The 16,120-nt window shown below is 37.8% G+C and overlaps 1 long non-coding RNA gene across 1 annotated transcript in view; it reads left to right on the top strand.

The window, feature by feature from the left end:
* Window positions 1–4,367: 4,367 nt before the first annotated feature.
* The window catches only part of LOC141551351 (uncharacterized), a 139,255-nt gene continuing 127,502 nt past the window's right edge, over window positions 4,368–16,120 (top strand). The window contains exon 1 of the long non-coding RNA XR_012484835.1: window positions 4,368–4,475. This is a non-coding gene — a long non-coding RNA (uncharacterized LOC141551351). The remainder of the gene's footprint in view (window positions 4,476–16,120) is intronic.

Here is a 16,120-nt window from a genome sequence, read left to right as displayed (position 1 = left end):
AAACATTTCAAAGATGGAACATGTTCTTTTTCTTTCAAGATAGGAGAATCTATTATCTGTAGCAGGGCTTTTTAAACTTTTTTCTACTTTTGACCTCTTTTTTGCCCTCTGTGACCCTGGGTATATAGGTATATAAAATAGGTATGCAAATCAAAATCTACTGATAATGTATCATAATTTCATGACCCCCATATTCAATTATGAGACTCCCTATGGGATTGTGAACCACAGTTTAAGAAATTAGGGTCCATAGAATAATGATGTATCTATAGCTGGGCAGCCAAGAATTCTAGACTTGGAATGAGAAAGAATCATCTTCCTGAGTCAATACTTTATGAAATGGAAGAGAAGAAAAAGCACTGACTAGAATTCCAAAGGATCAAAAGGTCTTTAAGTGGAAGTTCAACTGAAGTCCAGAAGTTAAAACAGGACCAGACTATGTCTATTAACTATATTTGATTTGCTTTATATATTATCATTAGGGGAAACCCAGAGTAAATGGCATCGTAGTTATCTATTTTCTTGTAAATCTAGTATTCAGAGTTCTTGGAAAAATTGTTATCCTACTCTTTGTCAAGAGGGAAGGGGCCATTTTTATTAAACCTACAATTTTAAAAAATGGAAGAAATTTTCATAATAAGACCTCCAGAGACATTACCCTAAAGACCACTTAGTGCAAATGAAGCTTCCTACTATATTTATTACTAGACTTGACTAACTGGTTATTCTCTAAAATAATTTATTTGTATATGAATAAGTTTATTGTCTCGCTTTTCACCCCAAGAACATCAAGTTTAACATCCTAGAAGAAGCTGCCCCCTAATTATGGATTATTGTTGTTTAATTGTTACCAGTTTTATCTAACTCTTTGTGACCCCTTTTTGGGGGTTTTCTTGACAAAGACATTGGTATGGTTTGCCAGTCCCTTCTCCATCTCATTTTACAAATGAGAAAACTTAAATAAAGAGAGTTAAGTGACTAGCCCAAGGTCACACAACTAGTAAGTATCTGAGGCAAGATTTGAACTCAGGAAGATGATTCTTTCTCATTCCTGGTCTAGCATTCCTGGCTGCCCAGTTATAGATTATTTATCCATCACTATTCTATGGACCCTAATTTCTTAAACTGTGGTTCACAATCCCATAGGGAGTCTCATAATTAAATATGGGGGTCATGAAATTATGATACATTATCAGTAAATTTTGATTTGCATACCTATTTTATATACCTATATACCCAGGGTCACAGAAATTTTGGGGGCAAAAAGAGATCAAAAGTACAAAAAGTTTAAAAAGCCCTGCTACAGATAATAGGATCACAGGATTTAGAACTAATTTAGAATTTAGAGATCTGATCTAATAGTTTTAAAAACTTATTTATAGGAACGCATGTGAAATGCTGCTAGAGGAAACAGCTCCAAGTAGAGGTCAGTTGAAATTCTGAAATAGCCCCTGCTATGTTTCCTATAAACAGGAGTTTCTATACAAATATATAACAGATCTATAGAGATTATTTTATTATAGGATTCAATTGTGATAGCAGGAATGCATTCTTTATTTTAGAATTATATTTCCATCCTTTGTTTTTATACTATCATTTTCTTTGTCTCTTCCTTTACTGAAGCTTTCTATATAACAAAGAAAAACATTTAAGGAAAACCAAGAAACACAGAAATCCAGCTGAAAACTTACATTCCACATCCATAATTCCCACCTCTCTGCAGAGAGGACAGAGGCATATTTTATCATCAGTTCTTTGAGACCAAGATTATTACAATTAATCAAGTTTTGATGGCCTTTGCCTTTTACTGTTATTTTCATTTATATTATTATTGTAATTGTGCATACACATTCTCCTGATTCTGCTTATTTTGTTCTGTATTGCATACATTTCTTTCTGTTTCTCTCAGTTCTTCGTATTCATCATTTCTCACAGCGCATTATATTCATATATCAAAGATTGTTCACTAATTCCCCAAATGATGAATTTTCCAGTTCTTTGCTGCCACAGAAAGTACTCATATGTATATTTTAGTATGTAGAGAGCCTTCCAATATGTGACTTCTTTGGGGTAGTGAGAGCATTGATTTAAAGGCTATGAACAGGTTGGTGACTTTCCAATAGAGATTCTGAAAGCAGCAGGAAAATTAGTGGAAGTTAGACCCATTTGAGAAAGCTAACGAATTTTACAAGTTCTTCGTCTTCTCTTTCTATATTATAACAAAAACAGTTGAAAGAATATCTTAATAGTACCACCTGTTTGTTACCAGTCTTTCATTTTAAACTTTTGGAATTTTCCAGCTAGAGGAGGAACCTTGGCAGCCATCTGCAATCCTATGCAAGACTCACTTTTTTAGTTTCTTGGATAGCAAGCTATCTTCTCTCCAAAAATATGTACAGTGATTTAGGAAGTTTCAAGGAAATCTTTTCCATTTTTGTACAACTTTCATTGTTTAAAAAAGCTCTTCTAATAAGCCAATCTCTGTATCTTTCTACAGTTTCTTCCCTTTGCTTCTAGCTTAACCCCCCCCCCTAGATTTTGTCTGGTGCATATCATACTTCTTAGAAAAATAGTTTCTTATATCATCCATTCAATAAATAGTTAACCAGCATCTACACTATGCCCTGTGACAGGTATTATTAGAAGAGGTATGCAAAGCATGCACACTCAGTTCAACAATTCAAAAAGCATCTAGTTAAATGCCTACAATGTGCCAGACTAGACTTGATACAGAAAGTTCCTGTCTTCAAAGAGCTTATGCTCTGGGCAGGGAGTGAGTAATAAGTACACAGGTAAGAAAATGTGAACATGTATGCAGAGTCATTTTGTGATGGAAAATTGCCCCATGGGGGGTGGGGGATGGGCCGGAAGAGGAAAAAAAGGTATACAGGAAGCGCTTGAACTGAGCCTTAAGGAAGCACCGGGATTCATGAGGAGCGAGCATTTCAGGAAAGGGAAACTGCCTGCACAAAGACATAGGGGCAGGAGATGAACTCAGCACAGCGGCTGACAAAGCGAGCACTTAATAAATGCCTACTGATTGATTGAAATGCCTTGAACAAGGAACTGCAAATAGATCCGTTTGCCTACAATGAGAGAGGGAATGGGAGAGTGTGAGGGATGGAAAATCAATCCCCCAAAGAGAGGATGGCCCCAGACCGTGAAGGGCATTAAACGCCGGGCAGAGGAGATTGCACTTTGTTCTAGACGCGATGAGGAATGGCTGAAGCTTCTCGGCCAGGGACATGTCGTGGTCAGACCATGGTCAGTAAGAGAGGGAGCGAGATTAAAGAGAAGGATCCCCATTAGGAGGCTTGCGGAATAGACCGGAGTCGATATAAAATAGAGCATGAGCGGATGGATCTGTATCACCTGAGAATCAGCGGAACTCGGAAACTGATTAGAAATAGGGGGGAGGGGGAGTTAAAGTGAGAGAAGACAAGCATCTGATTCAGTAAACCCAAGTTCGCTAAGAAACTATCGGAGGGAGGAAGTATTAACACTTGGGGAAATCAAGGAACTCTGCGCAGAGGAGATACTGTATGAGCCGAGGCTAAGTGGAACCTGAGGATCCTTAGTTCTTTGCAGCCATGGGCGCCCAAGTGCAGATACAGGAAAGGCACAATGTCAAGTTCAGTCCGCTGCGTCCGGTTTTAAGGAAATCGAAGGCTGTGAAAGGGATCCGCTGTCAAATAAGGCCGCGAAGAGCCAATCTGGAAGGCCTTAAACATGCTTAAGAAAGCCGCTGTAGTCCTGACTCTGCCTCCAACCCCCACCCCAAGCAGTGACCTTCCCTCCTGGCTTTTACGCCTTGCTTCGGGTCCTGCAGGCTGCTTAACCCGACCCGGGCCGCTGAGCAGGGCAAGCGGAGCAGAGAGACGGCCAGTGCTGGAGAACAGCTATAATTAGCTCAGCGGCCATCCGGGCGCGCCGCAAAGGAGATGAAGCAGCAATTGCCAGATCAAGCAGTTCCAGCAGTTCAAGGGCAGTGTGAGGTGGAAGCGATTAGGCCCAGTTTAGGACGAGGACAGTCCAACGCCAGCCGGGCCTCTACTCACAAATACCTTTATTTAAAATAAAAAATAAAAAAAAGGTTTTTATTCTCCTTTTTTCTTTTCAGACCTTGCTCCGACCACGGTCAACCTTCTCACGCTCCTCTCCTTTGCCCTTCTGGCCTATGATTCCATTTCCCCCTAATTTATTATGGTGAATTACACCTTTATGAACTTGGCCTTTGAGTAAAGCCCCGCCCTCACCTTTTTGGAAATCCCACAATGCTTTGGGACCCAGAGAGCTTTGTTCATTGGGAGAGAGATTCCCAGAAGGCTTTGGGCCAGCCGTCCCAGAATACTTTGCGGAGGAGGCTTGGCAGTATGAAAGACTTTTGAGATCCAGAAAACAAAACAAAGCAAAACAAAAACAAACCCACCACGACAAACTGTAGTCTTGGATCGAAACGATTTAGACCAGAAAAGGTAATTAAGAGATCACAGAAAACAACCGCTTTCAGTTTCCAGATGAGGAAATGGAGGCCCAGAGGGATGAGTGACTTGCCCAGGGACAGCTAGCCAGTGAGGAGTCTGAGGTGGAATTGGAGGCCGGTGAGCCAGAGCTGAGGCGATCCTAGAAGATCGGGGCACAGAAAAGGGGACAGCCATGGGGGTGGGAAGGAAAGGACGCGGAGCCAGGCCAGGTCCTCCCCTGCCCCCGGGCAGATGGGACAGCCAAAAATCCGCAGCGCTTCTCAGACAGCGGTGCTGGGCAACAATCCCTGTGGTCACCGCAGCCCGCGGGACCCGTGAGGACAGGAGATCAGGGACTCCCGGGACTCCGAGCCTAGGAAGAGGGAAGTAGGTAGGAGATGTCTCAGTTTCCCCTGGTTTATTTCACGTTCCCTTTAAAGTCTATGGCTTTTGCACCTCACTCTGTTATTGTGAGACTAGATTCTGACCCCGGGGTAGGGAGGCTGTGGGAGAAAGGAGGAAAGCTCGGGGGCAGAGGTTTGAAATTGATGAATCCCAATCTAATTCTAATTAATAAGCTTTTGTTAAATCGAAATGAACTGAGAAGTGCAGAGGGAGTGCCTTGTATATTTCACTTATATGCTTGTTTATTTATTTATATACACTTCCAGTCATTATTAACCTTACTTATTATTTCTGAACTTTTTCCTTCGGAGGTAGTTTAATAAAATAGAGCACAGGACTTGCTTTCAGATGACTGATTTGAGTTCCAGCTCTACTATGAATGACTTCTGTAACTTGGGCGAGAAGCTTATTCTCTCTGACCTTCAGTTTCCTCATCTGTCAGTGAGAGAGTTGGTTCCAGTAATCTTTAAAGTCCTTTCTAGTGCTAAAATATATGACCGGATGTTCCTTATGTAGCAATGAAGGGTTGCTTTCCTCTGTTAGCTCGTCTGTGGGAGTCATTGTTAGGCAATGGATGCTCTAGAATAAACAGTACAACGAACACCTCCACTTTTAGTTTTTTTATTCTTATATTTTAGCAAGATTATGCTTGGCAATACAATGGCTTCAAGGTGCCCCAAGTAATGAGAGTGGTAACTGGCCTGGGGAAGAGTGGGGGGGGGGGGGCGGGGAATGGCTGCTAATTAGCTAATAACTAGAGTGTTTTCTGTGCTTTTTTCCAATTAACCAGATTAAAAGTGTAAATTAAATTTGTCCCTCACCACTTAGCTTTCTTCAAGGTTTGAGCCAAGGCTAAAAGCTTTCTGCCTTTCCAACAAGTGCCTCCTTTCCTTGGCTATGAAGTCAACAGTACTTAAACAGAGGAGAAAGTAGTTCGTGCTTCATTAGAGATGGAAAGGGAGTTAAAGATCTTTTAGTTTCTACAGAAATGAACGTCGAGACCCAGAGAGGTAAAATTATTTTTCTAAGATCACAAAGATAATAAAATATCCTAATCATGATTAAGGATTAGGAAGAGATAAATCAGACATTTTCAGCATAGTTCAGTAGTGAAATGTTTAGATCTTTAGTTCTGGGTAGTTCTGAGGAATATCAACATGACCTAGGAACCAGACCGCAAAGATCCAGGATCAGTCAGACATAGGAACTGATCCAAAGAGAGGGTATCCTTTGATTTTGTTTGGGGAAAACTATTAAACTGACGGACTTTTTTAAAGGAACATCAAAGCTAAAGTGAATTGATTTCAAGGGCTCCCATATCTTGATTCTCCAAGAAGGAAAGTTCTGTAACATTTTTATGTTACAGAAAGCCAAGAGACAAGAAGGCTGTGGTTCTTTTTTCCTTTGCTTGTGTCTGCCTGCTGTTAGAAAAGTACCTTTTATAGGTGAGTCTTGTCCTAGGCCTATGAACATAAAGCCGAGAAAGCAACCAAATGGGGGAGAAGGCTGGAGACTGTAAGAGAGGATCAGTTCAAGGAACTAGAAATACTTGGTATAGAGAAGAGAAGGAGTTAGGACAAAGGGGAAGGCATGATTGCAGCATTTGAAGAGCTGTCATATGGAAGAGGAATTATATTTTGTTCAGATAGAAGAACTAGGAATCATGGGTAGATGTTGGGACCCTGGATCTCTTAGAATCAGCAGGAGTCAGGACGAGCAAAAGTCTTTATTTTTGGTCTTTTGGGGTCTTGGTCAGGGGATTAGATCTAGCAATCTCCACACTTCCTTCCTCTCTCTCCACAGCCAGGAGAATGAATCCATCTCCTCCTCCTCCTATTCCACCCACTGATCTCACTTCCCCATCTCACTTCCCCTTCTTTGTCCACACCTCCAGATCCAGCCAGTACAGAATAGTTGGGGAGAGTCATCCTTTAAAGCAATAAAGAATTGTCCAATTGGTGATTAGCCTCATGTGCTAGGCTACCTTGCATCTGCTCAGTTCTAACCCTCTACAGGTAGAATGTGTAGAGAGGCAGATTTTAATCTGATGGAGAAAAACATTTCCCAACAAATAGAGCTATCCAAAAGCAGAGTGGGCTGCTTTGGGAGGTTAAAGATTCTCTATCATTGGAGGTCCTCTGATAGAGGATAGATGTCAGATGTGTTATAGAAGTCTTTCTTGTAACATCATAGATGTAGATGCATATGGATACAAATAGATCAACACATTTAAAATGGAAAATAGATTTGGTGTCAAAATCAGGGTTCAAATCCCACCTCTGCCATTCTGTGTAATCTCTGGCAAATCACTTAACCTCTGTAGGCTTCTGTTTTCTGGATCCATAAATAAGAGGAATAGATGATCATTAAGATCCTTTCCTGTTCTAAATCTATAATTCTATCATCTGGTTCAGAGGTGTTAAACACATATGGCCAGCAATGCTCTCAAACACAAACTGAACCAGATTAAAATTTAACTGAAAAATATTTAATAAAAGGAAAAATACAATAAAACAAATAATGTCAACATGTGATTTCCTAAGTCAATATGTGGCCCCTAGAGATCACTTTATATTTGCTTTAGTGGACCCCATTTTTGTTTGAATTTGACACCACTGATCTAGTCTAAACTCTTCATTTTATAGTTGGATTATCAAAGACCCAGAGAGAGTAAAGAACATATAAAGTTTATATATCTTTCCGATTGATATTCCACAATTCTGTGATTCTCATATTCATATAAGACAAGAGTAATAGGAAAGGGGATCTTCAATGATAACCATGGTAAATGAAACAATATAGATGGGAGAAAAACATTTTCTGTTGGCAAAGAACTGCCTAGAGAACAGGTACCCCATTTTATAGGAACTCAACCTCTGCATTTAGTTTGCTTCAAGAATTTCTAAATCTTTTTGCCCAAAATAGGTTCACAGTTATTAAAGGAAAAAGGGGTGGACACACTCCTGTCGCAGGCCCTCAGAGAACTGACCATTATAATTTAATATATTTCTCTAAAGAAAGAAACTAATTAAGTGTGCCCATGCTAAAATGATTATATGGCTTTTATCAGCCCACTCAGGAAATGTGAGGCCCACAAAGTCTGAGAAACAAGAAATGGCCAGTAGTAGTGTGCTTAATTGTTGTCTCTAATGAATGTCTTTTGTTTTGCTCTGTCTTCCATCAGAAACGTTAAGTGTTAATGTACACTGTATAATCTATCTGGTGGCTAACTAGTTTAATCCATCACATACTATGGGAAAAAATAAAAGCAGGCTGTAGTGACAAGTTAATGGTAGATGCAAGAAATAAAGTGGGGAAATGCACTGTGATGGATGACTCAGAACTCTTTGGTGTAAGTATGGATGGCTGCTGTCTCCTTTTATAGAGTGGCCAATCAAAGCAAAACAGATCCAGTAATTTAAAACTTGAAGCATAATCCCTCAATTAAAAATTTAAAACTCCAGTCAAGTCAACAAGCATTTATTAAACACTTACCATGTGTCACACACTATGTTAATGACTAGGAAGATAAATACAAGCAGAAAAACATTTGGTCCCTGCCTTCAAAGAGCTTACGTTCCAATGGCAGGAGATGGCTTATAAAAGGAAGTGAAAAATCAGTGTGGAGGAAGAAGAAAAGGTTTTAGGGGCATAGTGGAAAAAGTCTGGAAAATCAAAAGTGGAGCTCAAAGGGAACATAAGCATGGCTGGCCTGGACAATCTTCTTAAATTGGAGAGTTCTTAAGATGGAGATTTCCTTCATCAGAGGAAGCAACTGCTGGCTATAGAATGTGACACATTTGGGTCTAACAATAGATAAAATGATAATGATCATTTATTCCAACTCTTAATTTTCTGTAAGTAACTCAGGGATACCATATTGGGCTTTTAACTTCTTATTGGCATCCCTTATTCTGCCAAGTTCTTTTGTGATCATCAACATTTTTATTTGTCCTTATTTTCTTATGAAGTCTGCTTGAGAACTATAATAATTTTCCAATATGCCCACACCCATTAAGTTTTCCTTCTTAAAAAAAAATAAAAAGTTGTAACCAATTAATGTAACAATTGCCTGTTAGACCATAAAACATTTTGAGCCCTCGGCTCTTTGCAGAAAGGTAGGAACTGTGATTTATTAGTCATTCTCCTGGACTTATTTGGCATTACTATTAATCCTACCTATACTGTTTGTTTCATTTACCATGGTTTTCATTGAAGATTTCCCTTCCTATTCCTCTTTCTTATTTGAATGTGAGAATCATGAAATAATGGAATATCAATGGGAAGGGACATATATGACTTTTAATAAGTTCTTTAGCCTCCCTGGTTCTTTGTTACCCCATTTATAAAATAAAGAGTTTACAACACATTGAGTGTCAAACTCAAACAAAAATGGGGTCCCCTAAATCATTATCAATCATTTTTCTGGACTTATTTGGCATCAGTATTAATCACTATTAGTTGATTTATTTTTCAGTTTGTGTTTACATTATGGGCCCAGATGAGAAAATTCTCTCTGCTAATGCAAATTAGCAACTACTCCTCAATTTATACTCTTAGAGAATTGTCTTTACTCAGAAGTCAGATGACTCCCCCAGGGTCACACAGTATCTATGTAACAGAGCTAAGACTTGAACGCAAGTCTTCCCAAATCCAAGACCAGTTCTTTCCATTTTACATCAGAGGTAATTGAGATATAGAGATAAAGTAACTTACCTACAGTTATACAAGTGATCAGTGTCAGAACTGAGCCTTAAATTCGGGTTTTCTGTCTCTAAGATCTGTATGCTCATCCTACACTGCCAGAAATGAAGCATACACAGCTAGTTATATCATGACAGAATTGGTAGCTGGCTAGGTTGTCTACATTCACAAAAATTTCCCTAAGGCCCTGGTGACCATTACATAAACCTTCTGTTTCATAGTTGAATTATGGTTTAGGGGACAGCTAAATGGCACAATGCATAGAGCACTGGCCCTAGAGTCAGGAGTATTTGAGTTCAAATCCAGCCCCAGACACTTGACATTTGCTAGCAGGTTGATCCTGGGCAAGTCACTTAATCCTGATTACTTCAACAACAACAATAAAAAATTATGGTTCAAAAGACTTATATTTGACAAGAATTTACTTTTGTTCTTCAGGAAGGCTCTCCTCCAAAGACTCCTCATTATATGGAAGTTCTCTGTGCAAGTGGACTATAAACTTTAGGAAAGCCAACCAAACTGGAAATAATTTGGGTTCAGATACAGATCATGCGTCCATTGTCTAGAGTCTACCCTGGTTGGTGGGGAAATTCATTCCCAAAAGACTGGTCATCAGGAGATTTTTTTTCTGTCATAGCATCTCATGAAGACTATCTCCTGAAGCTTACAAGGGTTATGGTCTGTGATAGTGGAACTTCACTCATTAAATCACAGGTTCTAAAAGTATTGAAGCAATGATTTCCATTTTATCATGCATAGTAAGCTGTTTCAAAGGTCAAATCCACTCTCCTCCAGATACTTATAGGGGATGCTAGCAGAAGGATTGCAAAATGTACTTAGTGCTTTATGCTAGAGTCAGCATCCTCAAATATAAATTCATTCCTACGTTTGCTCAGCTATTCAGTCACTACAAATGCAAGACATATTGCCTGGAAAATATCCATCCATTTTGCATACACAACTTTTCACATATGAGAAAAACGTGAAAAGAAGGGATTTAGAAGTGCCTCTGACAATGCCCAGGTTTGTAAATAGGAAAGTACCAAATTCAGATTTTCACATTCACTGCACAAACAAATGCTGGATTGGCTATTTTCCCAAATGTTTCATTGTTAAACATGGCACATATCTGACAAGAGTTTCACATTAGCCTAATACTACAGATGGAGCCAATCCTGCACAAATCAAGAAGGTGTCGATAGCTCAGCTTATTGCAAACTTGGTGATTTCCCTTGCCTGTTATGTCACATTTGACATAAGGAGAAAGTTTATTAAGGAGAGCATGTTTTGCATATGCCATACCTGCAAAGAATTAATGGTGTTTTGCAATTCCATTTTATATTATGTGTGCTGCTCAGCTAATGTGTAAAATATTACCATGTCTTTTTAGATATGCTACCATTTAAGTCTTAGGACAATAGAAACCCCTAGTTTCCCTTGTTAATATGCATCTGTTCCATTTGTGACCCCATCAAAGAGAACTGGAAACAAGGACACCGTTATTAGCTTACTGTACCACTAATGTTAGTCTAGACTGAGTTGTTTAACCTGTGTGGCACCAGTGCCTCTACCTATGTAATCAAGATCTATCTATACTACACGTGGCCCTATCCAGAAGGTCCTTCTCCTTATATTTCACAAGACAGTTTAGCACAGAAGAAAGTCTTCCAATCAGAAGGCTTGAGTTCTAAACCTGCTCTTCTTAATATCAAGGCAAATCACTAAGCAACTTTGGATCTGTTTCTTCATTTATGCACAAAGATAAATAATTCTATTCCTTCCTACCTCATAGAATGATTGTAAAAACTCCTTAAAGCACTATATATGGATGTCATCATTTTTCTGAAGAAAGACATGTATAATAATAACTGACATGTAACACTCAAAGATCTATAAAGTACTTTCCATCCATCATCTCATTTGAACATCACAATAATCTAGAAGATAATAGTTCCACAGAAATTACTATCTCTGTCTATAGATGAGGAGACCAAGACTCAGAGGTTTTGACTTGCCCAGGATCATACAACTAGTAAGGGTCAGAGATGAGATTCAAACCCATTCTTTGTAAAACCAAGTCTGACACTATCTAAGCTGCCTTTCATAGTAGTATTTTCCTTTTGTTGCTCATGTGAGAAGAACCTCATTTTTTTTGCATTTATTAGTATTTTTTTCCAATTATAAGTAAAGTTTTCAACATTCACTTTTGAATTCCAAATTTCTGAGTTCCAAATTTCCCCCCTTCCTCTCCTCCCTCATCCCTCCAAGAAATCTAATAAAGGTTATACATGTACATATTTTCATATTAGCCATGTTGTGAAAAAAAAATTTTAAAGGAAAAACCATGAGAAAGGCAAAGAAAAGTGAAAATACTATGCTTCCGTCCACATTATCTCCATAATTCTTTTTCTGGATACAGGTGGCATTTTCCATTCCAAGTTTATTGGAATTGTCTTAGATTATTGTATTGCTAAGGAAAGTTAAATCTGTCATGGTGAACAAAAACTTCATTAAAGAAACAGATTTGGTCCTCAAATTTAGCCACCAGAAAACAACCCTTTAATATGACTGATCCCAAACAAAACTGGAGGATTGATTTTATTCTCAGCTCATTTGATCTTATGTTCTAATATCTTCCCCCTATAACATTAATGTCTTCTGTCTCTGGTCCTCCCTTGATTTTTCAGAATTTCCTAAATTAATTTAAACTCAATCATTAGAAAATAATGGTTTCAGGAAGAGAATGGTAAACTATGGGTCTGAGAATGCACTTATTTTTATGTACCCTGTGAGCTAAGAAGAGGTTTAACATTTTAAAATATTAAATGTATGTTTTAAAATATAAAATGTAAAAAGCATTCTTGGCTCAGAGGACTTACAAAAATAGATATGCAGTTTGCCAGCTCTTAGGGTTAACATTTTAATCAGGGATTTATTGACCATTGAGAAAGATTCAAAAGAATTACTGAAATGGTGCAATTTGACAGATAAGTGAAGGTGAGATTTTGTTACTAAAGTATACTCCAGTACTGATCAAGCCATACCAATGTGAGTGGTCACTAATTCTGCTTATACACAAAGAAATCTCCCACTTGAATTTGGCCTAAATAGTTTTCCTTGATTCTGAAATAAGGCCAATGTATTGTAGTGAGCCAGCCAAATCTTCTGAGTCTGATGATAACAGGCATGGTTTTGCAAAAGGTAAGAAGTGGGAATAACATAGATTCTGGTGCTCTATCCCATCTGCTAAATTTTAAAGAAATATATGGATGTTATGGAAATAAATAGAAATCATGAAGCATCTTGTTTAGATTCAATCCTGGCAGCTAAAGATAATTTTTCCATTGATCAGTTTTAATAACCTCAACTCTCATCTCTTCTCAAAAATGTGCCAAATCTAGTTCAAACCTTGGATATCTAACATATTTGCCATCTAGAAGATATTAATATCACATCCTTTTTTTAAAACTATAACTGACTACTCTTAAAGGAACATTGTGAGGAGGCTTTTTCAGCTTTCCATTATCCTTGAAAAGGGAAGAGGAGGAAACAAGCATTTAAGTACCTAGTATGTACCAAGCACAGTACTAAGTGTATTATCTTATATATATTATATATTATCTTATTTTATTTTTACAACAATCCTCTTCAGTAGGTGCTATTATTACTTCTGTTTCATAGTTAAATAAGTGGGTTAAGTGATTTGCTCAAGGTCAGACAATTATTCAGAGTCTGAGACTGAATTTGGCTCCAAATCCAGCATCTATCCATTGCCCCACCATTACCCCTTGGCAATATAATTGGTCAAAGCTGAAAATTCTAGCTACTAGCTTGGAAGATGAGATGATATAATAAACTATCCTTTTCACTTAGCTGTAAATAGTATATAGAAAGTGAGGGTAGAGATGGAATGGATAGCTTTTTTCTGTGGTGACAAAAGATTCCTCTTGTTCCAAAGATATTAACTCTGATGAGTCATGCAGATTGGATGAATGGAGGCAATTTTTCATTCATTGATAGGGTTCACCTCCCTTCATTAATAAAGTAATGCCTTTACTGTCAGAACTGGGCATTCTCAAAGACTTGGGTTCTAGCATGAAGGGACATGACTAGGAACACATGAACTTGATTTTATCAGAAGTAGTACCTCTGGTTTCAGATAAGCCTTCCAGAGACTTGTCTCTCTTTACAGTGACTCCCTCTAGATTGTGAGAAAAACAGCACTCTCTTTTTTCTTCTGGCAGAATTGTCATTTTTATGGTTTAGCTTGGCCTAACCATGAGCAATTGACATGTTTCCAATTGTTTAGATCTGACTTTATGTATGTGAAAAGTGTTTTGTAATTGTGTTCATATAGGTCCTGGTTTGTCTTGGCAGGTAGACATGGAAATATTTTATCTACAATTATTTTTAATGAGTATTGCATGACTTTAAGCCATACAAGCCTTTTTTTCTTTTTTATTAAAGCTTTTCATTTTCAAAAAATAAAGCATAATTTTCAACATTAACTCCTGCAAAACCTTGTACTCCAAATTTTTCTCTCTTCCTCCCACCCTTCCCCCTAGACAGCAAGTAATCAAGTATATGCTAAACATGTACAATTCTTCTATACATATTTCCACAATTATCATGATGTACCAAAAAAACATACCAAAAAGAAAAAAAATAAGAAAGAAAACAAAATGAAAGCAAATAATAACAACAACAAAAAAGTGAAAATGTTATGTTGTGATCCACATACAGTTCCCACAGTCCTCTCTCTGGATGCAAATGACTCTCCACCACAAATCTGGAACTGGTCTGAATCACCTCATTGTTGAAAAGAGCCATGTCCATCAGACCATGTCCATCAGACCACGTCCATCAGAATTGATCATCACATAATCTTGTGACCGTGCATAATGATCTCTTGGTTCTCTGCTCACTGCATATAGCATCAGTTCATGTAAGTCTCTTCAGACCTCTCTGTAATCATCCTGCTGTTCAAAAACAGCAATTTCTTGGCCACTGTTCCAATATTATTTTTTCCTTTCCAGTGGTCTAGATTAGAGTTGGCTGCTTCCTAAATGCTCTCTAGGTTTGGGCAGCGGCAATGGGGTAATGCATTTTGACTTTCTCCTCTACTCTGTCTCTGCTCTAAACTGGAAATGAACCAAGTGGAACTTAGTCTTGTAGAATTTTGCTCTCCTTTTTTCTCTCTGCTGATATTCAGGAATTTCATATGGACTCATGTCCAAGAATATTTGTATGGATCTAGGAATGTAATTGTGTTCCATCCTCTTTACAAGAAGAATTTTGTGCCTTATACAGGGTGTTTCAAAATTTTTTAAATAATTGTAGATAAAATATTTCCATGTCTACCTGCCAAGACAAACCAGGACCTATATGAACACAATTACAAAACACTTTTCACATACATAAACTTTAAAGCTTTAAAGTGATCCTAGATCTCTAAGCTAATGAAGCTTGAAACTGCCCTAAGGCTCTTGGGACACCCAATTTTTTAGGATAATTATTAAGGATTCTGTTTTTATTATGTGGAAGTCATTTTTGGTAAAATTATACCTTCATTGTTCCATCATGAAGTTAGTCATTTCAACCAATAGCTCATGTGTTTGGTAATTCCCTTTATACTATATTTATATATTTGTTAACTGAATTAAGCATTCCCTTGATATGGTTCCATTAAATACTTCTCCCTCTAAAGAATTAATCATATCTTTGTTTTTTAAGGTTCAACTTATGAATGCTCTATGTCTAGAGATCAAAGAAGTCCTGACTCCCAAAGACGTGGGATTCAGCAAACTCAGGAGCTAGTAGCTAGTAGTTACTACTCTTTGGGTGTGCTTATTAGTCCTACCTTCTACCACAATCACAGAACATGGGCAGTGTCTTCAGAGTTAGTGTCAGAAGCCCAGTATTGGAACTCTAACCCTTTATCAACACTTCTCTGAACTTCAGTTTCTTCACCTTTAAAATTGGCATCATAATTCTACTACTTTCCTTATATAAAAGACTTTGTGAACCATAAAATGCAAACTATAGAAATTTGAGTTATTAAAATGTCTTCTTTTTATGGGAATGTAGTATTAGTACACAAACTTCATTGCAAGTAATTTTCTTATGTTGTTATATTATCTGATGAGACAGTAAAAGGAGAAAAAAGATACACAACTGCTAGCAAAGACTGTAGGTGTGAACTGATGTGATTAGACTCTATGAAGGGGGAGGAAAATTATGGATTTCAGTAAAATTCCTCATCTACCTTTAGCTGATAACTTTCTATCCTTATTTCATACTATTCTCCTCATATATACTACATTCCATTCAAACTGGATTATTATCTGTTCCTGAATCTTATCTTGCCATCTCTCAAATCTACTTATTTGAAGAGGCTCTCCTCTACTTTACATGTCCTCTTTATTTTCACCTTTGAAACTTTTTTTTTCTTCTAGCCTCACTCAGCTTAGGTCTTCCCATTTCCATGAAGCCTTACTTCTTTCCCCCTACCTGAAATTTTCCTAGAACACTGGTATCAAATTTAAATA

The sequence above is a fragment of the Sminthopsis crassicaudata genome, chromosome 1 (genome assembly GCF_048593235.1).
Source record: "Sminthopsis crassicaudata isolate SCR6 chromosome 1, ASM4859323v1, whole genome shotgun sequence".
Classification (NCBI taxonomy): domain Eukaryota; kingdom Metazoa; phylum Chordata; class Mammalia; order Dasyuromorphia; family Dasyuridae; genus Sminthopsis; species Sminthopsis crassicaudata.
The sequence above is the reverse complement of the archived record's forward strand: the minus strand, read 5'-3'. Positions and strand labels throughout refer to the sequence as shown.